At 45.0% G+C, this 24,909-nt stretch overlaps 1 protein-coding gene across 8 annotated transcripts in view; it reads left to right on the forward strand.

The window, feature by feature from the left end:
- The window catches only part of MRTFB (myocardin related transcription factor B), a 262,736-nt gene that overhangs the window by 57,695 nt on the left and 180,132 nt on the right, over positions 1 to 24,909 (forward strand). For 4 of the 8 annotated variants that reach the window (XM_081133188.1, XM_081133193.1, XM_081133189.1 and 1 more), the window contains exon 1: positions 21,140 to 21,206. The exons of the other annotated variants lie outside the window; for them this stretch is intronic. The gene's annotated coding sequence lies outside the window, so the exon portion shown is untranslated. Of the gene's footprint in view, positions 1 to 21,139; positions 21,207 to 24,909 lie in introns of those variants that run through there. 8 annotated transcript variants of the gene reach the window in all.

Consider the following 24,909-nt stretch of genomic DNA (forward strand, 5'->3'; position numbering starts at 1 on the left):
TGACTGACTATTCACGTAAATTACCTGGCATATTGCAGGCGCTCAGCAGATAGCAGATCGCTGTTACTGTTACGGCAGTGACATTAAATGAAATCAGGGCTATCGTAGGTGGAGATGTTGGAGGGAAACTGATTCCATTTTGAGCGTGTCAGTATTTAGGTGTTGAGAAGACACCCAGATGGAGACGTCTAGGGACCATTGGCAATAGGGGTAGGGGCAGGAGATTTTCATACGGGAGGCATCTTCCACTGAGAGTCTGTCATTACACAGAGGTGAGATTTTTGGTTTAACTCTTTGTACACATACTTTTGAGGGTTCTGAAAGTTCATGGGCTTCTGGCCACCCCCTCCATGTTGGATACTCTGAAGGCTGGTTGTCATGACTTTCTGGAAAATAGTACAATTTCTGGAACTGACTGTGCTTGCAATGGCAGGTGAACCTGAAAAAGGAAAGTCTAACTGGGGCTGGTTCTTAGAGAGAAACTGCAGTGTGTGAGGCAGAGGTGATGGAGGCTGCGGACAGAGGCCACCCACTTGCCATTGTGAACAAGGAGCTCAAACGATGCCAACAAGCATTTTCTAAGAATTCTCTTCCACTGTGGGGCCTTGGTCTCTTATTGGAAGAACCATTGGGCTCCAGTAAGGAGATATGAGCTCTCATTGCTATTCTGCTTTACATTCTTTCTGTGACCTTGGCCAAGTCTCTTCCACCTTTTGGACCTCAGGTCATTATTTATAAAGCAAGTGTGTTGGACTGTGTGCTAGTTTGCTAAGACTAGCAATACAAAGTACCCCAGATGGGGGGCTTAATCACAGAATTTTATTTTTTCACAATTCTGGAAGCTGGAAGTTCAAGATCAAAGTACCAGCATGGTCAGGTTCTGGTGAGAACTCTCTCCTTGGCTTATAGATGGCATCTTCTCCCTGTGTCTTCACATGGTTGTCCCTGTGTATGTCTCTCTCCTAATCTTCTTACAAGGACACCAGGCATATTAGATTAGGGCCTACCCCAATGTCCTCATTGTAACTTAATTGCCTTTTTAAAGGTCCTATCTCCAAATAGAGTAATATTCTGAGGTACTGGGTGGGGCTTAGGATATCAACATATGAATGGGGGGCATATTTCAGCCCCTAACATACCAGATCAGTGTTTCCTAAAGTATGGGCTTCTGCTGCTGGTGGAATTGACTTTATATCAAATGCAGAAATAAGCCTTGAAGAACAATCCAGTCTTCTAATTACTTTAAGAAGAAAATGTTTGGTTTAGTACTAATGTGCCCCTGGTAACCTTTCTGACACCTGCCAGAGCAAACGGAGAACGGGCCTCAGGCACAGAGCCTTAGGCAGGCAACCATATCTGTATTACTTGCCCATTGCTTCATAACAATTAACCCTCAAACTTAGCGGCTTAACACAGTTCACATTTATTATACCACAGTTTCTATAGGTCAGGAAGCAACTCAGCTGGGTGCTTCTGATTCAAGGTTTCCCATGAGGTCCAGCCACATACGGGCTTGACTGGGACCCATGGATATACAACCTGAAGGTGAATCAAGTTGGTGCTGGCTGTCGGAGGGAGCCCTCTGTTCCTTGTCACGTGGCTGCTTGAGTGTCCTCAGAACATGGCAGCTGGCTTCCTCCAGAATGAGCAGTGGAGAAAACAAGAAAGCAAGGAGGAAGCCACAGAGTCTTTTATGTCCTAACCTCAGAAGTCATACGCTGCCAATTAAGAGACTGTGGAGTGAATAGGGCATAGGTCAGCCTCACTCAGTGTGGGAGGGAACCACACAGGGCATGAATACCTGGAGGCGAGGATCACTGGGGGCTAACTCAGAGACCGACACAGTAGAAATTAGAAAAGAGTTATATTTTCTGATTAACTAGTTTTCTGGTTACCCAATCTATATTTGTATACACAGAAACTATAAACAGGTAGGGCAAAAGTAGGTTTATAGTTGTGAGTATGTGAAACACAGGGTTAATTCTTGTATTATTTATTATTATTATCAATACAAACAACTAACTGTAAACCTACTTTTGCCCTATCCTGTATTAGTACTTTGTGCTCTTAATTTGCATGAGTGATATGCTATGTATAAATCTACAACCTGCTTTTTTCACTCAATGTTTTTTGAGATCAATCTGTGTTGATATAAATAGATATGATACATTCCCTTCAACTTTAAGCACATACCATTTTTATTTATTCATTCCCCTATTAATAACCATTTAGATTGTTTCCAGTTTTTTGTATTTATAACAGTGATGACTCAAACATCCTAGTACATGTCCTGGGATAGATAATGAGAAGAGAGATGGCTGGGTTCTAGAATATGTGTATTTTATATTTTCCTAGCTGGGGGCCAATTGTTCTTTACAACGGTTACACTGATTTACTCTCTCCTTCAAATTAGGAATGTTTCCTTTTCTCCACAATATTACTTACATTTGTCATTGCCAGACATTTTCATTTTTTCCAACCTGATGGGCAGAGAAATGGTATCTCAATGTTTTACCTTTTTAATTGTGGTAAAAACACATAACATAAAATTTACCATCTTGACCATTTTTACGTGTATGGGTTGGTAGTGTTAAGTACACTCACACTGTTGTGCAACAGCTCTCTTTTTCTTCTTAAAAAAGTGAAACTCTGTACCAGTTGAACAGTAACTCCCCACTCTCCCTCCCCCAAGCCCCTGGTAACCCCCATTCTACCTTAGATAACTCATAGAAGTAAAAACATAGTATTTGTCTTTTCATGCTTGTCTTATTTCACTTTGCATAAGGTCTTCAAGATTCATTCATGTGGCAGGATTTCCTTCTTTTTTGAGGCTGAATAATATTCCCTTGTGTGGGTATATCCATTTTTTTTATCCATTCATCCAGAAATAGACATTTGGGTTGCTTACACCTATTGACTATTGTGAATAACACTGCTATGAGCATGGGTGAATGTGTATCTCTTCTTTTAATTCTTTTGGATATATACCCAGAAGTAGGATTGCTTGATCATATGGTAATTTTATTTTTAATTTTTTTAGTAACTCCCATACTATTCTCAATGGCAGTGGCATCATTTTATACTTCGACCAATAGTGCCCAAGGGTTCCAATTTCTCCACATTCTCATCAACACATGTTATTTTCTGGGTTTTTGATAGTGGCCAATCAACATTTTAATCTTCCCTTTCCCTGAGTATGAGTAAGGTTGGACATCTTTACACACTGCTTTTGAACAGGGGACGTTATTGTCTTGGGAAATTAAATCACTTCCCCCAAAGCACAGGGCTAGTCAGTGGTGCAGCCAAATCAGAACCCAGAGTGATGTGGCCCGTGTGCCCCTGTTCTCTCCAATGTGTGACCCTGCCTTTAAACTTGCTGTGGTTCTTTAAGAAAATAAAGGAGGGGGGAAAGTGGCTTCTGGCTTCTGAATTCCTGCCTGTTGTGCCTCTGATGAGTGAGGAATCTACGAGCCTTATTTTTCTTGGATCTGCAGGCCAAGTGGCGTTACCTCCACCTAGGAGGAAGCGGTGTCTAAGCTAATACCCCGGACGGGAAATATGTGCCCAGCAGATTAGCTCTATTGTGTGGGGCTGGACGCTTTCCACTGACTTTGTTTATGGGACAGATTGTTTTCGTGAAGTTGTTTGCTCCGGTGAGTCTCTAAGCTCCAGCAGCCTCCTGGCCATGGACAGGGTCAGATTTACGGGCAGCCCAGAGTGTGGCCAGGAAAGGCTACAAAGGAACAGGTTCCCTGGGGGACTTTAGGAGTCTGTCTGGGCTTCCTCAGAAAAAAAAATTGTGGCCCTCTTTGAATTGATTTTAAAAAGTGGATGAGCAACAGTGTGGTGGAGTTTTTCTTTCCTCTTGGCCCCTGGAGCTGATATTTTCATGTCACTGTGTGCTTCCCATGTCACTCACCTCTGTACACTTCCACAAGTATTTCTGGAATTTTGAGGTTGTTTCTCCCTCAATTCTTTCTGCCAGAAGCACCATACACCTAACAGCACAGACTCCCTTGCATCCATTTGTTCCAAATCAGTTAGCAGACGTTGCCTGGAGAGGGCCGGGTTCACTGCCCCCACTCAGAGGCCACTAGCCATCTCTCCTCGGGTGGTCTAGGAGAGTGCATTGTGTCTGGCATGTGGTACAGATACCAATTGCTAACATGTGCTCTTTCTTTATTGTTCCATCTTCCTACCCACACACCCAGCCACCCACCAGCCAGACTGCCCCATCACCCTGAGCTTCCACGCTGTTCTCAAACCTCAAGAATTTAGGACAGGCTCTCTGAGAGGGAAGGATGCAGAAAGAAGGAAGAGCTAGAAAGCTTCTTAGCTTTTCTGAGCCTCAGCCTTCTTACTGTACAATGTAAAAATAGGGCCACCCTGGCCCCTGAGGTTATTGAGAAAGTCAAGGACATTGGTAGCTAAAGTACATAGTACAGGGGTAGGTGCCTGGGAAGCACTCAATAAATGGTTCCTATTATTTCCTCACAGCCCACCTTGGGTCAGACCACATGCTAAGGACACAGGAAGATGAAATGAGATGCAATTTTGTCTCTAAGAGCTCATGTTCAAGTGAGAGGACCACAATTAACAGATGAGCATATACAGGGTGGTGTTAGAGAGGAGCACAGAGTAGGCACCTAAACCAGGCTGGGTGTATCAGGAATGTCTTCCTGGAGGAGGTGACATCTGAACTGAGACTGAAAAGTGACTCCCTCTGCTATTAAGGTGATGCTGACAAAAGCATACCAGAGCCTCACATGATACTAGTTGGTGGCCATGTCCGGTGTAAGGCCTTTCCTATCTGCTACAGCCCTGGTTGGCCTTCTCTCTCAAACCCCCTCAATTCTGTGTTGAAGAAGGAAATCTCCTTATTTCCTCTCTCCTGTAGTATGGTTTCAAATACTATGAATGTCTCCATTCTTTATCATCTTAAAGGTTTTTCATGACTCCCGTAGTCCCTGGCAAAGGCCTTATCATTCATTCATTCATTCATTCATTCATTCATTCATTCATTCATTCAATCTACTAAGTGCCAATAAACACCAGTTGGTGACATAATGAATCTGACCCAGGAAACGAAGTCCAGGGTCTGCCCAAGCATTAAAATGAAGCCTGTTTGTCTCTGTCCTGTCACTGAGCCACGATCCAGGTTTCAGCAGCTCTGGGCACCTCTGATGGCAGCATCCATGACAAAACAGCTGAATGGAAGGGAGGACCAGTTTTGAAGTCCCATGTCTAGCGTGTGGCCAATGTCACGCTCCTTCATGGCCCTCTTCCTCATTTTATCCTCATAGTCCATGGTTCCAGCAGGTTGTGGTTGTTGGGTCTGCAGCTGGTGGACTCCTAGGCAGCTGGCAGTCAGCTCAGCCCACTCAGGGTGCCTCCCAGCCGACCAGCCCTCCTCAGCTCTTCCTAGTGCCGAAGTTCGCTGTGGGGTCTGGCTGCCACATTCATTTTCCCCAAGTCATCTAGAGTCACCTCGTAGCTCTCCATTTCAGGGCCACTTCACCCTCTCACAGCAAAATCTCACCCACTGGCACTGGGAGCTACTTTCTGTATCCCTCCCCAGGCACACAGAACCTTCTGGATGCAGAATTGAAGCCCTCCCTCTGCCTAACCATATTGTGTACTGATTTTATTTTAATGTTGTCTCTTCCTGGAATCCCATATGGGAAATGATGCAGAGGCTTCTCTGCTTTTGGCTTTCCCCCTAACAGTCTTCTAGGAGCTGCCTAGATGGGTACTGGGGCGCAGCTGACTGCTTCCCGCCTCTCTCCCTCTTCTCCCACACTCTGCGCTCCACTAGCCCGGGAGTGGGGGGGCAGGCAGTTCAAGGAGGGGAGCCAGCTGACGATCAGGGAATGTACGTCGGCTGATATTTGAAAATCTGACCTATTCCAAGGGTTAAGTTAGAGGCATGTGCTTCTGTTCACATGCAAAGACACCAAAAGAATAGAAAGAGTGTAGATTTTGGAATCAAACCGCTTGGGTTTACATTCGACCTCCACCAGCTAGAAGCTGTCTGACTTTAGACTCTCTGAACTTCAGTTTGCTCAACTGTAAAATGGGGATGATATTAACCCCTACCTCACTGACTCCTGAGAGATAAATAAAATAATGGCCCCTGTGTTCATTAGGATGTGTGCTTGGGTGCAAATAATAAATATTGGGTGCTAGTTTTATTCAGGGATAAGTGCTCTTTGGTGCCACTTGAATAAAAGTGAGGATTTTTGTTAGTTAGGAGGAAGGAAATGGATGTTGAGCAGGTTCGTAGCAAATGGTTTCTGCCATGGCTGGTAAAGTGTTCTCAACATAGTATCTAGTATAGAGGAAGTACTGGGAAATGTTAGTTGGTAGTGCAGTGTTGATCATGAGCTGTGTCACATGGGATCTGTAGTTTGGCCTGGGATCTACTTGGTTGCAAGGCAGTTAGTGAAGAAAGACTGTTAGGTCCCTTGGAGTCACATAGCCAAAGCGGTACTCACTGTTTCTTGCCAGATCCCTCTTTGCATGACACGTAGTACATGCTTAATAAATATTTTGTGGCATACTGAATGAATGAATCCCTTTGACCCCAGTGGGCTCTAGCCACACCCCTAACCCCAATTTTGAATCTCTGTCCCTATAACCTCCAATTGACCTCTAAGTGGCTTCGGCTGAGCCCCAGTTGCATTGCACAGTTGTGTGCTTCCCACGGTGCACAGCATCAAAATCTCATATTGGATTTCATTTCCAGCATTTCTTGGCCTGAACGTTGGAATATGCCAGGCTTTATGCACGCTGCCCTTTTGTGTGCCAGTGTCTGTCTCCCTCTCCACCCCGTGAAGGTGCTAATCCGGCAGTTCACCGTAAATGGTGTGAATTTCTTCCAACTGCCACGGTCATGTTTCTTAATCAATAGCCTGACTTGTCAGCACCGAGTAAACACAGCTTCGGTTTGAGAAGGAAGGAGCGGAAGGGTTCTGCTGCAGAGCACTCAGGGAAGGAACCCTTTCTCTCATACTTTAATTAGGCCATTAAGTCAATAAATAATAGCAATCCTTTGAGTAATGCTTATGTGCCAGGCACTGCTCTAAGCACTAAACATGTGCATTGACTCATTTAATCCTTACAATCTTTCACGGTGTTGTGACTCTCTATTTTATATGTGAGGGAACAGGTTGGTTAATAGGTATTGAATGTTATCATGAGTCAGACACTTGCCTGGGGGCTGAAGATGTTTTAGTGACCAAGACACATATGAATTCCTGTTTCATGGCACTTAGAGTCTAGTGGAGGGATATGAACAAATACACGCAGCTAAATTAACAGTCATTTCCAATGTGTTTTAATTAGGGCTGCTTTTGACTACAAGTACCAGATAACCCAATTACAGTGGCATAAGCCCTAGGGATTTATTTTACTCCCTAGAACAGCAGATGGTAAGAGATGCTGGTGCTGGTTGTGACTCAAGAATCAGATATTTGCATGGCCCTAGAATGGCTCCACAGCTCCGGCCATCACCTTGTGAGGCAGCAGGAATGTGGAATAGGGGGAAGAAAGAGTGCCAGCGTCTCTCATTGGCCAGATCGGGGGCAGGTGGCCACCTCTGCTGGGATGGTCACTAAAGAGAAATCAAACAGGACTACGGGAGAGAGGGTTCCTGTACAGAGCACGGTCAGGGGACCCGATGACAAGGGGCCAGCCCTGCAAATACTTGGGGACAGAGCATGTTACACAGAGAACGTGGCAAAGCAGAGTCTCCTTCAGAAACAAGCATGGTGAGACCATGGGGGGGGGGGGGGGGAGGTCCAGAGAGGGCGGAGCATGAGAATAATGAGCCCGAAGAATAAAGGCCAAGGGGGAAGACAGGAGCTGGACTGTACAGGCCTTTTAGGTCCTAGAAGGAGGCTGGATCTTATTTGACATGTGATGGGAGGTTACTGGAGACTTTTAATCAGGGGAGCGAAATAATCTGATTCATGTCTTGAAAGGAATTATTGGGGCAGAAGAACTGCTGTGAGAGTCACGAGGCTTAGGAGACTTAATTCTAGGTGATGGTATAGTTTTTCCAAGCTCCTTTTCTCGGGTTTACTTTTTTCTGCCCCTTGGACCTCCTTCGCCTCCTTTGTGTTTCACAGCCGCTCCCGGAGAGCTGGACTGTGTCCCGCTCATCTCTGCCACCCCCCTCCCCCCAGTACCTAGCACAGGCCAAGCCGAGTGTAGACGTCATTTGAGCTGAATTAGAAAGAGGGGAGCGCTCTACCCCAGCATCGACCACTCACATTCCACTCTCATGTTTTTTGGCCAGATCTGTGGCTTTTAACCAAGCGAATTTGCCTCCCAGGGGAGCATTTGGTAATGTCTGGAGATATTTTTGCTCATCACAACCAGAGGGAGTGCGGGGGATGCTTCTGGCATCCAGTAGGTAGAGACCAGAGATGCTGCTATACATCCTACATTGCACAGGACAGCCCCACACAATACAGAATTATCTGCCCCCAAATGCCATTAGGGTTGAGGTTAAGAGGTCCTGAATTAGATCTACATACCTGTTCTATCATTTCCTTAATATTTCCCTTTAAATTAATTCACATTTTAAATTTAAAAAATTTTAAGAAAACCATATATTGTTACCATAAATAAGAAACCAGTGTTACTTGCCATAAATAGAAGATAACTGGAAAGATAAATACTGAGAAAACAAAAGCCGATTACATTCTAGCTGGACATTGTTCCTAGTTCAAAGCCCTGAGTTTCCCTTTGTTAAAAAGGGAGTTTGGTCAATGACATAAAAGACTAAGAAAGATGGAGGAACTGCTTCAGATTAAATCAGACTAGAGCGAAATGACAGATATATGCAGTAGAATCCTGGAGTGGAGCCAGGATCAGAAAAATTCTGCAATTACTTCATTGGGAACATTGGCAAACTTGGAATATTAGATACCGCATATTAGATACTGGCATGGTATCAATATGAAATTTCCTGAATTTAGTGACTATATTATGGCTATGTAAGGAAGTGTCCTTGTTCTTGGGAGAGTCATGAAGTACTTAGGAAGAAAAGATCATGATGTTCGCCATCTTATTCTGAAGTGCTTTTTTAAAAAGTGTTGTGTGGCCCTAGCCGGTTTGGTTCAACTGTTAGAGCTTCAGCCCGTGCACTGAGGGTCCTGGGTTCGATTCCAGCCAAGGGCATGTGCCTCGGTTGCAGGCTCAGTCCTCGGCCCGCGTCAGGGCTCATGCAGGAGGCAACCAGTCAGTGCGTCTCTCTCACATCGATGTTTCTCTCTCTCTCTGAAAATCAATGGAAAAAAGTATCCTTGGGATTAAAAAAAAAGTGTGTGTGTATATATATGTATATGTGTGTATATATACACACACATTTATTCACATACACAGACACAGCACACACGTACCTACACAAAGAAAGCAAACTTGGTAAAAATGTAAGCAGTTGGTGAATCTAGGTAAAGAGCATGCAAGTTTATTGTGCTGTTCTTGCAACTTTTCTGTAGGTTTGGATTTTTGCGAAGTAAAAACTAACAGCAAGAAAACAAACAAAAGACCTCTCCTGAATGTATCCCTAATATCACAAAAGCCTTGAATTTTTTAAAAGCTCAGGAGGACTTCAATACTCATTTCTAATGAGTTGGACAATTCATATTTTGCTCCCAAAATAGTTAACAAAAATTAAGATGTCTACCAAATGGAAAAATATCTTCCACACCATCACATTTATGTTGAGAACACAGCCACATGGACTCCCGAATATCCTAGAATTATTCTGTTGCTGTAACATCAGGTACCTGTAGAGCTGTGGTTATGTAAAGCCATGAGGGAATATATCCCAGTCGGTGTGCCTGAGACTGGGATGCTCTTGATTGATAATAAAGAAAAAAATGTTTTCTTTAAAAAAAGATTAGCAAGTATTAGGGAAAGATAGAGTAGCACCAACAAGAAACTTTCTCAGCAGGATTGAAAGCAAATTGAAAGAGGGATGATTTTCTCACTCCGTGATTCACCGTTTTCAGCCAAGGGTCAGTCTACCCAGGAAGATCAGTCGTGGGTGTTTCTCCTCAGTCTTATGAAAGTCCTACCCGTAAGACTCAGTTTTCTCAGCTGCAAAAAGGAGATAACACACCAGAAAGCCAGGTGCCAATTCGGGGGGGAGGCCACCCTGCCCTTTGAAGTCTCTAGATAATACTAACCTGACTTGCTACTCCCACCCGCATTCCCAGTCCTGGGGAAATTCCAATGGCCTTGCAAAGATGTCATCTGATTCCTGGAGCCTTACATTCCCACTGTCGTCTGGGCCTTGACTTCCTCCTGTCTCTGCCCACTTCTTCATCTCTCTCTGGCTCTTGTGGCAATACATTTGTCTTCACTCTGCAGGCATTCAGTCCCCTGCTGTGACAAAGACAAAGAGACACACACACACAGACATAGACAGACACACAGATACAGACATACACACAAACTCACAGAGGCATATAGAAATAAAGACACACCCAAGCGTAGGCAGGCACAGCAATACACACAGACTCAGACAGAAACATTTACAGACTCATACTCAGACTCACACAGACACACACATGCACAGCAGATACACACAAGTACATGCACAGAGAGACACACAGACACACACATACATGCATAGGAAGACAGACACAGAGACACATACACACAGACAGACATATAGACACACATGGATACACCATATCTGAGTGTGTGGCAGACTTTACAAGTGTCTGGGAGTCTGGAAGGAGTTTTCAATGCAAACAACTTGTAAGTGAGCATTAAGTATCTTCCTTCAAGGTCCCCTGAGTATCTTTCCCTTCCTCCCTTCTTTTACTCTCCCCACCCCAAATATTCTTCTCCACTTTTTTTCTTATCAGAACAACTCATTTCTTCTAAACTAATTTCAGACTCTGCTCTGGACGTTGCCTTGCACGTCTCCTGTCTCATGAATGTGCTCTGCCGTCCAGTCTGGTCTCTTCCTCTCTGATCAGGTTTCGCCAGGAGAAAAGAGCAGCATAGAGATTAATTTCCCCACTGATATGAGTTATGCCACATGCCCTCATCCAACCTTAAAATACTAGCCTGGTGTCTTAGTCCATTTGGGCTGTTATCACAAAGATGCCACAGAGTAGGTGGCTTAAACAACAAACATCCATTTCTCACAGTTCTGGAGGTTGGGAAGTCCAAGATCATGGAGCTACCAGATTTGGTATCTGGTAATAGCCTACTTTTTGGTTCATTGATGGCTGTCTACTCACTGTGTCCACCCATGGCAGGATAGGGTGAGGGAGCTGTCTGAGGTCTCTTTTATAAGGGCACTAATCCCATTCATAAGGGCTCCACCCTCATGACCTAATCGCCCCCAAAGGTCTCACATCCAAATACCATCACATTCAACACTAGGTTCCAACGTATGAATTTTGGCGGGGAGGGGGCGGGGCACACAAACATTTAGAACACAGCACATGATTACACTCCGTTTTATTATCACCATTTGGAAGGGGCTTGTATTGGTGGTGATGCCAATGGGTTCACTCTTCTCTCCCTGGCGGGATTGCTGGGAGGGCCACGTGAAATATGGTGGCACTAGATGTGGTGGTGGTGGTGGATTTAGGGTTCTATTCTCAGTCAACACATGGCCTAATACTCATGGTCATTTGTGCCACATGTCCCCAAACACACCGAGCTCTTTCCTGGCTCAGGGTTTTTTTGCACGTGTTGTTCCCTCGGCTTGGGATTCTTCTCTCATTCGCTCCTTCTCATTCTTTAGGTGTCAGTCTCCTCATTAATTTCCTTCAGGGCATTTGTCACAGCTCACAGTTATTTTATTTATCTTTTGTACTTTACGTTTGGCCTGTTCTCCTCCCTTAGATAGTAAGCTCTCTGAGGACGGGGACCATGTCCCTTAGATGGTAAGCTCTCCAGAGCCCAGTGCAGAACTTAATAAGCATTTGTTGTTGAGGGAAACTCCCCCTTATCTTTCTCACCCAAGAATTGGATAGCTCTTAAGGGCCTTACTCCTTATACCAGTTTTTACAATTAAATTTATTGGGGTAACAGTGATGAACAGTTTTACCAGTTTTGGAATGGATGGTTTCTAGGTTGCTCCTAGAAAATCCTATCAGCAATAACCAGGAAACTTCACCTCATTTTAAAAAACTTTTTATTTTAAAATGATTTTAGATGTACAGAAAAGTTGCAGACACAGCAGTGTATTTCCATACACTCTTCACCCAGCATCTCCCAATGTCAGTGTCTTTTATAACAATAGTACAATTACCAAGACTAAGAAATTAACATGGGTACAACATTAACCAACCCATGGACTTGATTCAGATTTCACCAGTGTTTTCCTCTCATGTCCTTTTCTGTGCAGGGTCCCACATTGCAGTTAGTCATCATGTCTCCTTGCTCTCCTCCAATCTGTGACAATTCCTCAGTCTTTCCTTGTTTTTCATGACATTAGCACTTAAAAAAATATTAGTCATGTATTTTGTAGAATATCCCTCAGTTTGGGTTTGTTTGATGTTTTCTTCTTATGTGACAGGGATTCTGGGGAAGGGTACCACAGAGGTGAAGTGCCCTTTTCATTAACTTATATCAGGGGCTCATAACAACATGGCTTATTACTAGTGATATTAACCTCAATCACTTGATTAGTGTGGTGTCTGTAATTAATATGGAATCATGGGTATTTATTTTATTCTACAGCTTTAATCCAATACCATCATTATTTTTTGTGCAAATTATTCCAGCTTTGGCCATTGGTTAACTCCCATATATTTTCAACAAGCCCCCAACTTTTTTTGAGCATCTGCCTCTTTTCTGGCACCACAATTCCCTATTTTCTTGTTCTAGGTCCATCTTGTACTTTTCTTCCCCCAGCTCTGGAACCAACTATTTCTCTAAGGAGCCCTGATTCCTTTTATTGGAAAATGGTGTTTAGAAACCAAGATTTGGGTGGCAAATGTGCTCATTGCTACTGGGGAATCCTTGCTTCTAGGCCCTCTCAGTGTTGAGAGCTTGGAAATATATTATGTATACCAATCCATGCATACACACACATCTAGTATATTTATATCTGTATCTATCTCTCTAGATATTTAAGAAAACTTTCATTTTTCATAGCAAACACTACTGATTTCAATTTATCACCACAGGGTCATTCTTGCTTCCTTCCTTATTTATAACTTTTATTATTTATAATTTTGTTGTTGTTGTTTTGAAGGGCTGATATTTAAATCTTGATAAATTATAAAAAATGTTTCTGCCTTATGCTTTCTTCCCTGGAAATGGCAGACATGAGAACACAGCATTACTAGATGTTACTGTCAAAAGCTAGACAAAAGAGAACCCAGCAGATTGCATGGTCTTTCTTGGTGCAAAAAGCACTAATTACACCCTTTATGTTTTATCGGCAGTGGGGTGCACGAGGGTCAGCCCAGGCTCTGGAATGTGAGCTCATTGTTCCAGCCAAATGAGTCAGTTGAGATGGGAATGCAAATTTATTTGAGCAGTTGTGTATCAACATGGTTCTAAAAAAAAAAAAAAAAAAAAAAAGTTTTCCTGTTTTCTGCTCCAGCCCCCTGGAGAAATCTTACCCAATGGTCCTCTTACCTGGACTACTGTCTGCTCCGGGAAGCACCTTGCCTCTTGCTGGCTGCTTTCTTATCTCCTCACTGATTTTTGTCCCTCCCCTCCCAACATACATGCTGTTCTCTTTCCCTCTGACTTCCCATCTTTATTTCCCTTTTCACAGACTGTGAATTCTCACCAAATAGCAGGTCTTAGCAGAAACCTTTCGTGGCTGGGTCTTCAGACTCTTTTCTATTAGAAAAGCCAAGTTTACATTTTCCTTTATTTTGTTGTCTGAAGTTTGGTTTTTTTCTTTGGTTCCCTGTTCCTGGGGGAATTTTCTGTTCTTCCGTCCTTTCATAACAGCTTGGAGCTCTTCCGCATGAAACCTCAAGGAATGCTTTACTGAAAACCCAAATGTTGCCCACCACGCTCCGGATACGTGGAAGATAAGTTCGGAGGGGCAAGAGTTGCTCACTCTGATGGCGTAATGGAGCACTTTTTATTTGAAACTCAAAGGCCTGACTCTTCTAGAAAGAAATAAGCCCATTCCAGGTATTATTCCTTTTAGTGTTATCAATGAGTACAGAAGCCCACAGGCCTGTTTGACTGGGATCCTGCCACTCCCATAGCCAGGGGTGGGGGCCGCCTTCGCAGTGGCCTGGGCTGACCAGGCCTGTACTCAGAATACCCCAGAGTGAGATGACGTCGAGTCAGTGAGAGGGGCAACCTCGGGAGAGCTCAGATTTTCTTATCTGTATCCAGGAAGCCTGCATGGAAAGGTCTTGGCAGACACAAACTTCCTGAGGAGCCAACTGGGCAGCTTCCTGGGGGCACCAGGGGTGTGAAATCACTGTGGGCACTGAACCATCATTGAGACAATGAAGAACTCATTTCAGGAATTCCAAGAATACTATCCTTTCCTGGAAGGAATGCTTAGCAAAGTCACCTAGAGCTGGAAGAAAGGGAGGGAGAATGTGAGTAATAATGATAGCTATGGGGACACGCTGAGTAGTAGTGGTAGCAATAATAATAATAATAATAACAATAAGTAGACAATGATGACAATTATAACAGCTGTGAAGGTGGCTGGAATTTAATTCAGTTCTTCCTTATGAGGCAGGCAGTGTGCATAAGTTTACTGTGCACATTCTATCTCATTGAACTCTCGCAACAATTGTGTGAAGCAGGTACTGTCATTAGTCCCATTTTGTATCTAAGAAACTGAGGCTTAGAAGAGATTAAGTATGGTGCTTGGGGTCACAGAGCCACAAAGCGGTGAAGGCTGCATTAAAATCCTGAACCTTGCTCTCTGTGAGAAGCAGTGTTTATCTTGGAGCCATGAGCCAGCTCAGCCTTGCTCTCTGAAATACTTTGCTCTGTGGTCTTCTTGGGAGGGTCTGTCTTATAAGCTGTAGGGTTTTGGATTTGCTTGAGCTGGTTGTTTTCAGGTAGCTGTGACAGATGCTTTAGCACAAGTGCCCACAATGCTAGTCAGATGGTCTAGAGAAAGACCATCCACAAGGCTGCAGTCTACTGATGGAGGCACATGCAAGGCCATTTGCAGGACCATATGGTGGGGGATGGTCACAGAGCCAAGGATGGGGTCACCAAAGTGAGCCCAGGGGTTCCGCCGGTGTTTGGAGGCAGAGTAGTCAGAATGGAGGGAAGGTATATTAAGCACAGGAGGTATGAAATAACACGGTGTAGGCCGAGAATGACAAGCAGCTTGGTGTGGCTGGAAGATAAGATGGTAGGTGAAAGGGAGACAGGAGCTATCATTGGAGAGATAAGCAGGGACCTTGTATGAACCAACTAAGCCCAGCGTTTAAGAACATGGGCTCTAGATACAGAAGGGCCTGGGGGTGAATTTCAGTGCATCCCGTTACTAGCTGCCTGACCATGGGCTGGTTTTTAGAACTTTGCTGAGTGTCAATTTTTCATGTTTGGAAAACAGAGACAAATGATACTATGTCTGCTAGGATGAGGAAACCGAAGCTCAGAGAGCCTAAGAACCTGGTCTTGGGTCACAGAGCTGACGAATGAATTTGCCAGGATGCAAGTCTACTTTCTACCACACATACAGCTTTATACTTCACAGAGCACCGCTATATTCTTGCTTAATTTCACAGGTTTCAGATCACTTACTCATGTCGGCATTGTCATTCTTCTGTCTCTTCACCTGTCGTGCCCAGCCTATGTGGCCCTCAAGGATAGACGCTTTTCCTAGAGCACCATCACATGGTGGGCCAATAGTTTAGCAAGGGTCTTAGGCTTGCCGGTGTATCAGGAATCCCCAAACTGTAGAGGTCTGGGCCCCATCCAGACATATGGCACCAGAATCTTCAGGACTGTAGCCTGGAGGTACAATGACAACCATCAACCTCCAATGCTCAGCATCTTAAAACAATAAAGGTTTAGGGGTTTTTTTTGCTTATATTATATGTTCACGATGGATTGGCTGGGGACTCTGCTCAATAGAGCAGCAGCCCAGAAGTGACACATACTCCCTCCACTCACACTCACATGACCCCACCCAAGTGGACCAGGAAGTGCAATCCTGACTGTGCCCAGAAGGTGGGAAGCCAGAAGTCACAGGCAAACAACACAGATGACTGGCAGACTTTACGGAGCTGGCATCACCAGCTTCATTTTCACTTCAAAGTGAGACCTAAGAAGCTTGCTGAAGGCCAGGTAGCAAATATGGAGTTGGATTTGAGCTCCTTTTGTATTTTTCCCCCCTGGCTGAAGGCCATAATTTTTTTTTTTTTAATTAAAGGAGGTTAGATGGTACATGGCATTAAATGTAGTGGCTAAACATTAGGATCTGGACTGCCTCCAGAGCTTCAGCTCTGCCACTTACCAGATGTGTGAGCTGAGCAAGTAACAGAACCACATGGCGCCCATCAAAGAAATGATCAAAATTTGGGAAGGGCTAAGGAAGGATGTGTTTTCTTGAATGAAGTGTTTGAAGCCAGGTGGGGCTTACCTGAGTGGTACTGATATTGGTGGCAGTATGTGTGTGTGTGTGTGTGTGTTGGGGGAGAATAGATGTAAAAAGTCGCCCAGGATTTGAGGTGGCTCCTGACACAGCCAGGGAGAATGCATGCCTGTTCCCCATAAGTTGCTCCTTTCCTCCCTGCACCGGTGTGAATGTTTGGGCTGCAAAGGGCAGAGAAGCCAACTCAAGTTGATTTAACCACATGCATCAGCTCAGAGAAGGGGGCATCTGGGCCTTGTAGGTCTAGGGTCAGACCAGCAGGTTGCTGATGTCGTTAAGGACCCAGGGTCCTTTGGTTTCTCCGCTCTGCTCTGTGCTGTGCAGGCCCTATCTTATCCCACAGTTGTGGGAAGAGCCATTGCTGGCAACTGAGGTCCATGTCAGTCAGGAAGAGTGAGCTGGATTTCTCAGGCTCTCACAGCAGAGAAAGTTCCCCTGGTCACTAACCTTAGAAAGCCTCTCTCCAGGTCTCATTGGCTTCAATTGGCTTTGGCTTGAGAAGGGTCTGTGTTCTTGGTGGAAATGCTAGCTGGTTTAGGCAGAAAGGAGAATGTAATAAAGGAAGTTGGATATCCCACAGAATCATTGGGAGGGCTAGAGAAAGGAACCTGAGGCTAAGCTTCGAGGAAAAATGCCCCAAACCACACTGCAGGCCTGGTCTAGTGAGCTAGCTGCCACCCTACCCCAGTCTGCTCTCACTGCAACCACTGACCCACTGCTGTCAGCACTCAGCACTGGTGCAGCTTTTCTATGGGGATCTCAACTCTGTAACCACCCCCCCCAAAGCTGGCTGCTTTGGCCACTGGTCACATCAACAGAACCCAGGCTCAGTCTCACATGGTGCCTGTGGCCGGCAGACCTACATCATCTCCCTTGTCCTAGTTGCAAGGGAGGCAGGAGATTTGCAGCTGGATTTCTGATCTGGGGTGCTGAGACTTTATAATGTTCGATATCCTCAAATACAGATCGGCTAGGGATATGATGGCTGTGTCATCCTTGACCAAGCACTGATGGGACAGAGGTGGTAGGATTCCATTATGAGCTTGGATTGGCCAACAGGGCAGAATGGGTATATGGGGACCAATGGCATTCCTCAAGTCACTTTTCTGCCTCCAGTTGGGTTCTCTCCTCTCTTCCATGTGCTCCGGGTACATACATGTCTGAGATGCTTTGAGAGGCCCCACCATCCTCCTGTCTTCCCAGCCACCAACACTTACCTTTTCCTTGCTGATTCATGCTATCCCTGTTTCTGGAATGTTCTCCCCTCTCTTCCTTGCCTAGTTCACTCTAACGCGTCCTTCAGAACTTAATTCAAACAAGTTCTTTCCTACCCTTCCACCCAGGCTTTTTCTGGGGGGGGGGGGGAGTCATTTGCTCTTCTTTTTCATTCTATTTATCACATACCATTTCAACACTTATTGGTTTAATTATTTAATTAAAACCTCTCTCACCTTCTAGGCCATAAAGGTGATGAGAACATGGACCATGATCTGTCTTACTCATAGCTACTCACACAGTAACTGGCACTTAAGTGCTTAATGTTTTTAATGAATGAATGAGCATTAAATGAATCCATTATATGCATTTATAAAATTCCTCTTGGATCAAAAGATATTTTAATAGCGCTTTTTGGGAACTGTACATTGAGCCTGTAGAGGCGTGCATATTAGAATCACTCCAGTTGTTTTGTTTTGTTCTGTTTGTCAAACTGTAATGTCTTTAGTGGATCCTGTTATGTCCACCCCTCCATGGTGAGGATCACTTCCACAGCGAGACATTGCCATTGATGGGAACGTGTGAGTGCCTTGTGTCAGGGTAGAAATTTTACTTTAGGGTACCGTGGCCTCAGGGTGGTGGCAGCTTCAGTTCCTATAAAAACCTCCCCTCCAATGATGATATCACTGTAGTTGTATTAACCCCCAGCTTTGCCAAATTCTCTTAAAAGTTTCACTTTTGTTTGTTTGTTTGATTTTGCCAACAACTTAAAAATATTTGGGTGACTTTTCCTATACAAGGAGAGCCTTTTGTAAAACCAGCTGCCAGTCTCCCAGGAAACTGGGAGGAGCTTCAGAAGAGTCTAGTCTCTTTCCATGATCAGGAGGAAGTACAGGGGTAATGTTGTCCATTAAAGAACACTTATTGTGTCCAGTATGCTAGAAACTAATTTTATTCCCATGCCTGAGCAGATAAGGTCACATCTCTCAAAACTGATTTGGAGTTTATATTGAGATAAGGAAAGAATAAAATATCACAGACATCCCCATGATAATAATAGCTATAATTTATTGAGAGCTTAATCTGTACATGGCACTTCAGTACATGCTCCACAAATATTAACTTGGTTAATCATCCCAACAACCCATTTATATCCTTATTTTAGATGAGAATATTGAGGTCCACCCAGAGGAAAATATACAGTATCTCAGACTGGAGTCCTCACCTCAGGGGATTTTTAGGTTTTCAGTTTCATGAAGACACAGGCTTTTGAGAGCAGGGAAGAACCTTGTGGGTCTCTAAGGTCAAAATATGTGGTTTGGGGGATAGCCCACTTACCAAATGAGCACCCTTGGCAAGTTCTCTCCCCTCTTAGTTCCTTGATTTTCTTAACTTTAAAATGGGTATAATCATACCTTCCACATGGGGTCGTGGGGAGGCCTAAATGAGTTAATGAATGGACAGCACCTGGGGTAGTATTTGACACCTTGCTGCTGGCCATCAGAAGTGATTATCTTTCTTCTCTCACTTCCTCCATCGGGTGCTTTGAGTGATGCTGGAACATGGAGGGACACCTATGACCTTTGAGAGTGGCATTGTTTCTGGAGGGAGTGGATAGGCTTGGAGGGTGGACAGGCCGACGTTTGCTGACATTGATGTAACTGTCAGGTGGGCTGAGTAAGGCCCTGATGCATGGTGAAGGGATAACTAGAACTTCCAAGTCTCCTGATTTTACAACAGTTTGTTGGCCCAGACCAGCTAGCTCACGCTAGCTCATGGGACTTGAGTACAAGGCAGTACTTTGCTCTGAGCTCAGGCCCAGGCTCCAATCCTGTCTCACACAGAAACTTAGGCCAATTTCTTCATCTCCCTGAGTCTCCATTTTCCTATGGAGACTTGGAAGACTATTGGTAGTGACCTTGAAATGCCCTCAATCCATGCTAGCCCCTCATCTTTAGAAACAATTACAAGTAGTCCCCCCTCATTTGCGGCGAATATGTTCCAAGACTCCAGTGGATGCCTGACACCTCGGATAGTATCGAACCCTATATATACTATGTTTTTTCCTATACATACATACCTATGAGGGAATGGTTACTTGAACACAGGCACTATGATCCTGAGGCAGTTGATGAGATAAGGGAGGCAGCTACTAAGGAACTAACAGAGACGGGGCATAGAAAGCGTGGATACGCTGGACTCACGGATGATTCATGCCCTGGTCAGAACAGAACGGGAAGGCTGGAGATTTCATCACACTACTCAGAATGGCCCGCACTTTAAAACTTATGAACTGTTTATTTCTGGAATTTTCCATTTAATATTTTTGGACTGTGGTTGACCACGGGTAACTGAAACTGCAGAGAGCGAAACCCTGGGTAAGGGGAAACTACTGTTTATAATTCTAAGATTTTACCCTTAAGAAGTCACATGGTTCCCTGGGCCCCCTAATATCATGCACATTTTGGTTCTATGTCCTGCATCCCATAGAACTACTGTGCTCTCTACCATCAAAACGCCCCTGGTCTGAAGAGGGGATAGACCAGAGTATATTCACATAGTTTTCAGGGCTCTGCACAGGGTGTGGAACAGGGAGGCCTTAGGAAGTTCGTGTAATGGGCGAGAAGTTATTTTCATGAAGGCAGCTCCGAAAAACCAGAGGGATTGTAGCAACTAGCCGCCAAGAAGCGCCTCTTCTCATGGGGTGAACCTTGGGAGGCAAGTAAAGACCGGCCCTGAGACTGGGCGCCCTCAGCGGAAGGGAGGACAGGGACTGAGCCTGGGGGGCTCGTCATGGAGGGGGAAATGGGGCTTTGGCTTGGGAGTCAGACAACCCCGGATGCCAATCCCTAGGTGTGTGTCCTGGGGCTAGTGACTTAACCATGCCAAGCCTCTGTTTCTTCCTCTCTGGAAGGGGGAGCGTGGCAACACCCATATCTTGGGGGCTGTTGCAAGGACCCAAAGGGAGCTGTAAAAGTGCTGGGCACACAGCGAGCACTGCCAGGCCGGCTGCTGGCACGGCCGCGGCCGCGGTCGGACGGAGCCTGAGCGAAGCCTCGCAGGTCCCGGGCTCCAGGCGCGCGCATGCGCACGCGCACCGGCCGGCCAGGTGAGAGGGAGGCGGCCGTCTCGCACCTGGCTTTTACCTTTCACCGTCACGGAGGTGGGCGGGACGGATGTAGCGACCGGGACGCACGCCGCTGAGCACGGCTAGGCCAGGCCCGAAGCTAGGGGCGGCTTACAGGGAGCGCGCGGAGCCGATTCCTGGCCGGGGTCCGCGCGCGCCGAGCCGCGGGAGGGAGGGGGAGCGCGGAGGAGCGCGGAGGAGCGCGGAGGGGAGCGAAATCTCGCGAGATCGCGCGCGGCGGCGATAGCGGCGGCGGCGGTGGCGGCAGCGACCCGGGAGGTGAGCGGCGGCCGGTAGTGGCGGCCGTTGGGGGCTGAGGAGGGGGTGAGAGCGGCGGAGACCGAGGGCTGGACGGGGGGGCGGACCGGGCGGGTGGCTCGCGTCCCGGGCGGCCGTTCCAGCTCGCCCCGCGGCTGCAGCGGAGCCGCCCGGTCCGCCCCGTCCCGGGACCCGCGCGGACGGGACGGGGCGGGGCGGCCGGGCCGGGCCGGGGCCGCGGGGCCGCCCGGGCAGGTCCCCCTGCAGACAGTCCCTGCGCTCGGGTGCCACCGGGGCGCCCGCCTCAGTTTCCTCTGGCTGTGGTATGGCGCCGAAGACGCGGTGCTGCTGGCTGTGGCAACACCATTGAGCCTTTACTGTCCGCTGGGCACTTAGCTTGCGCGATTCCACTCCGGTGCCGCACAGAGAGGTGAAGCTCCCGGCCCCAAGTTCTCTGCTGGGAAGGGTGGAATGGGGGTTCAAACCCGGGCACCCTGACTCCGGCGCCCACGCCCGCCCTGGCCTCCCACCCTTTTCCCCACCCCCACTCGCGGGGCTTTAAGGCTCGAGTCGTATTCCTCGGGTCCCCATGGGGCTGCAGAGGGTGTGCCTGGGAGCCCCTACCCTCCTCACCCTACGAAATTGAATGCAGCGTGGGATGTGACTTTCTTGGGAGATGGTCCTTGGCTTTTGTCAAATTCCCCAAAGGGTCCTTGATCCCCAAATGGCTAAGAACTCTTGTTTGGCCCTGCGGGAGAACAGACGCGGGCTTAGAGCAGCGGTGTGTGCCGGACGTGGGGTGTCAGGGCGAAGAGAACTGGAATATTGGAGCCCCCAGGCTTGCCTTAGTTAGGCAAAGGAAGCTTTTTAAGTTTGATTTTTTTTGCTAGGCACGTGATTCCACTCTTTGGAGCAGTGGTGCTCAAACTTGTCAGAACCAAGGCCCTTCTCCTTTGCAGCAAACGTTTATAAAGCCCACTTGGCTGCCCTGCGGTGAAATTGTATCATGAAATACACACAATCCTTACGATGCTCCAGTTTAAGGGAGAACGAAAAGAACAATTATGACAAGCGTTGCCATTTCATTGTAGCACATACTGTGTTAGAAGAGAGCACGTGCCTGGGTGTTCCCACCTGCTTCAAATGAATGCACTTGGATTGAAGGGCGGTAAACGTATTAGGAGCTATTTATAACATGAAAAAGAAGGGCCAGCGATATAGACAGACATTGGGGGGGGGGGCACCTAAGTGATGGGATAACCTGTTTATGATAATAGAGAAACACATACATTAAATTACAGACAAAATGCCAAGATAAATTGCAGACTATCTCAATCAACACATACATAATATATTAATACAACCCCTCCGTGGATGCCATACTTTCAAGTTACATTGTACAGCACCTTTTATGTCACAAGCTTTGAGGTGCTGTTACTTCGAGGCACAATACTGGATTCCTGCTGCTTATTGATAATAATGAATAAAATCACAAGATTGAAATTTAAGGATTCAATGCCAGTATCTCACTAGTTTAGATATGCTTTCTTATGACATTGCAATTATATGTTAACAATATGTAATGTGAAAAAAATGGCCACTGATTTTTAAGACATTAGTTATTTTATCTCAACTTTCCTCACATTAGCTATATTCTCCTAAATTACTATGGGTTTTCCATAATATCTTATAAAAATCTTTAAGTGGTGCCCATCCATGCGTGGCTTAGTGGCTGAGCATTGACCTAGGATCCAGGAGATGGAGGTTTGATTCTGGTCAGTACACATGCCCAGGTTGTACCCTCAATCTGCGGTAGGGGGCATGCAGGAGGCAGCTGATCAATGACTCCTCATTGATGTTTCTTTCTCTCCCTCTCCCTCTCTGAAATCAATAAAGAGATATTTAAAAGAAAAAAAAGTGAAGGAAAAACAACCTTTCAGTGTTATGTCCTAAAGTAATGCCAGTTTATAGTGATTAATCTGGCTGGATATATATTTATGTAGGTTCAATATTTAAAAGATTCTCAGGACCGAGATGAGTCATTACATGGGTCTGTTCTATGCATCTTGTGAAGTCCAGCATCTTGGCCCCCAAACACTAAATGCAAGTGGTGTCTCCAGTCACTTTGCTAACTAATCATGTCTCTTTAGGAGACAGTACCAACCCCCTATAACGAACAGTCTTCATTATCTTTCCAATTATTACAGAAAAGGGGGCAGAATTTAACCGACATTAACAATTTTTGTTGGAAAAAACTTTTCCCTATTCTTTCTGAAATGTCCCAATCAGGCCCTTGGCTACTGACACTTGCATTGCTTATTCTAAAACCTCAGGTGGAAGACAAGGTTAGTGCCTATGTCCCTCTGTCTGAACAATTTGCTTTGTTTAATGGAAATTCTTGTTAGAGATGTTGGCAACTAAACTCTTGAATCGGTGAGCAGTTCAAGATTAGAATGGAGTTAGGAAGTGGCAGCAATAATGTGTAAATAACTGAAAAGGCCTGAATTAAATAAAATACAAATTAGTACTATATAACCTCTTTTAAAATAACCTTCATTCCTATGTACTAATATCCATGTTAGAGAATTTAGAAAATGTGGATATGTACAGAGGTGAAAATTAAAATGACAGAGTCATATATAATCCTTAGTCCTTCTGGTATGATTCGTTAGAAATTGTTTTTTTACTTGAAACTTAGTGATGCAGTTTAGGGGAAAATGCAAATTGAGTTAAGAAAGTTCAACTCAGACTATTATATAGCTACAGTGTAACATTATATATTTCTTCAACTCTTATTAAAACTACAAAGCAGGTTTATTTTTCCTTTTTGTTGAATGGATAAATTGCTCCTTGTAAGATGTTCATTGGTCGTTACTTTTGAAAGGTACAATGGAAACAAACATGTAAGTAAAGATGGTTATCAAAATAGAAATATATATATACATATACACACATACACATATATGTGTGTATATGTATATATTTCGTTAATCCTCACCAGAGGATATTTTTCCATTGCTTTTCAGAGAGAGCAGAAGGGAGGGAGGGATGGGGAGAGACAGGAAGAGAGAGATAGAAACATCTCTGTGAGATAAGACACATCGATTGGTTGCCTCCAGCATGTGCCCCAGCCCTGCCTGGGATCGAACCTGCAAAGCAGGTACATTCCCTGACCAGGAATCAAACGAGAGCCACCCTTTGGTGGGAGGGCCAACACTCTAACCACTGAGCACATGGGCCAGGGCAAGGATATATTTTAAATTGATTAGAGAGAGATACATTGAATACTTTTGGATTGGAAAATTATCCAAATTGAGAGTAATTAATTTTTATTACTTTGAGCAACCAATATGTTCCAGAATAAAAAAGGTCACTCCTTTTTTTTTCCTTTACTACTTTTTAAACAAATTACTACTTTTCATATTCATCTGTACAAAACTGAACCAAATAATATGATTTACATAGATATGGAAACTGTTCCAATTTTTAGGCAATGGGGGATACATTATTGAATGGGCAAAAATCCATGCCTATATGGATGAAAATAAGTAATTTATTATACGTCTGAGATTTTTAATTAAGCAACTTCATTGATTTTTTTTTTTTAAAGATGCATATCTAAGGTGGAATGGTATCCTAAAGTTGGCATGGTTTAAACTGGCAACTATAGTGTGTCTGAAAATTGATGGCATCTTAGATTCAGTTTAATTAAGGAATATATAGA

This window comes from Miniopterus schreibersii, assembly GCF_964146895.1.
Source record: "Miniopterus schreibersii genome assembly, chromosome: 3".
NCBI lineage: Eukaryota > Metazoa > Chordata > Mammalia > Chiroptera > Miniopteridae > Miniopterus > Miniopterus schreibersii.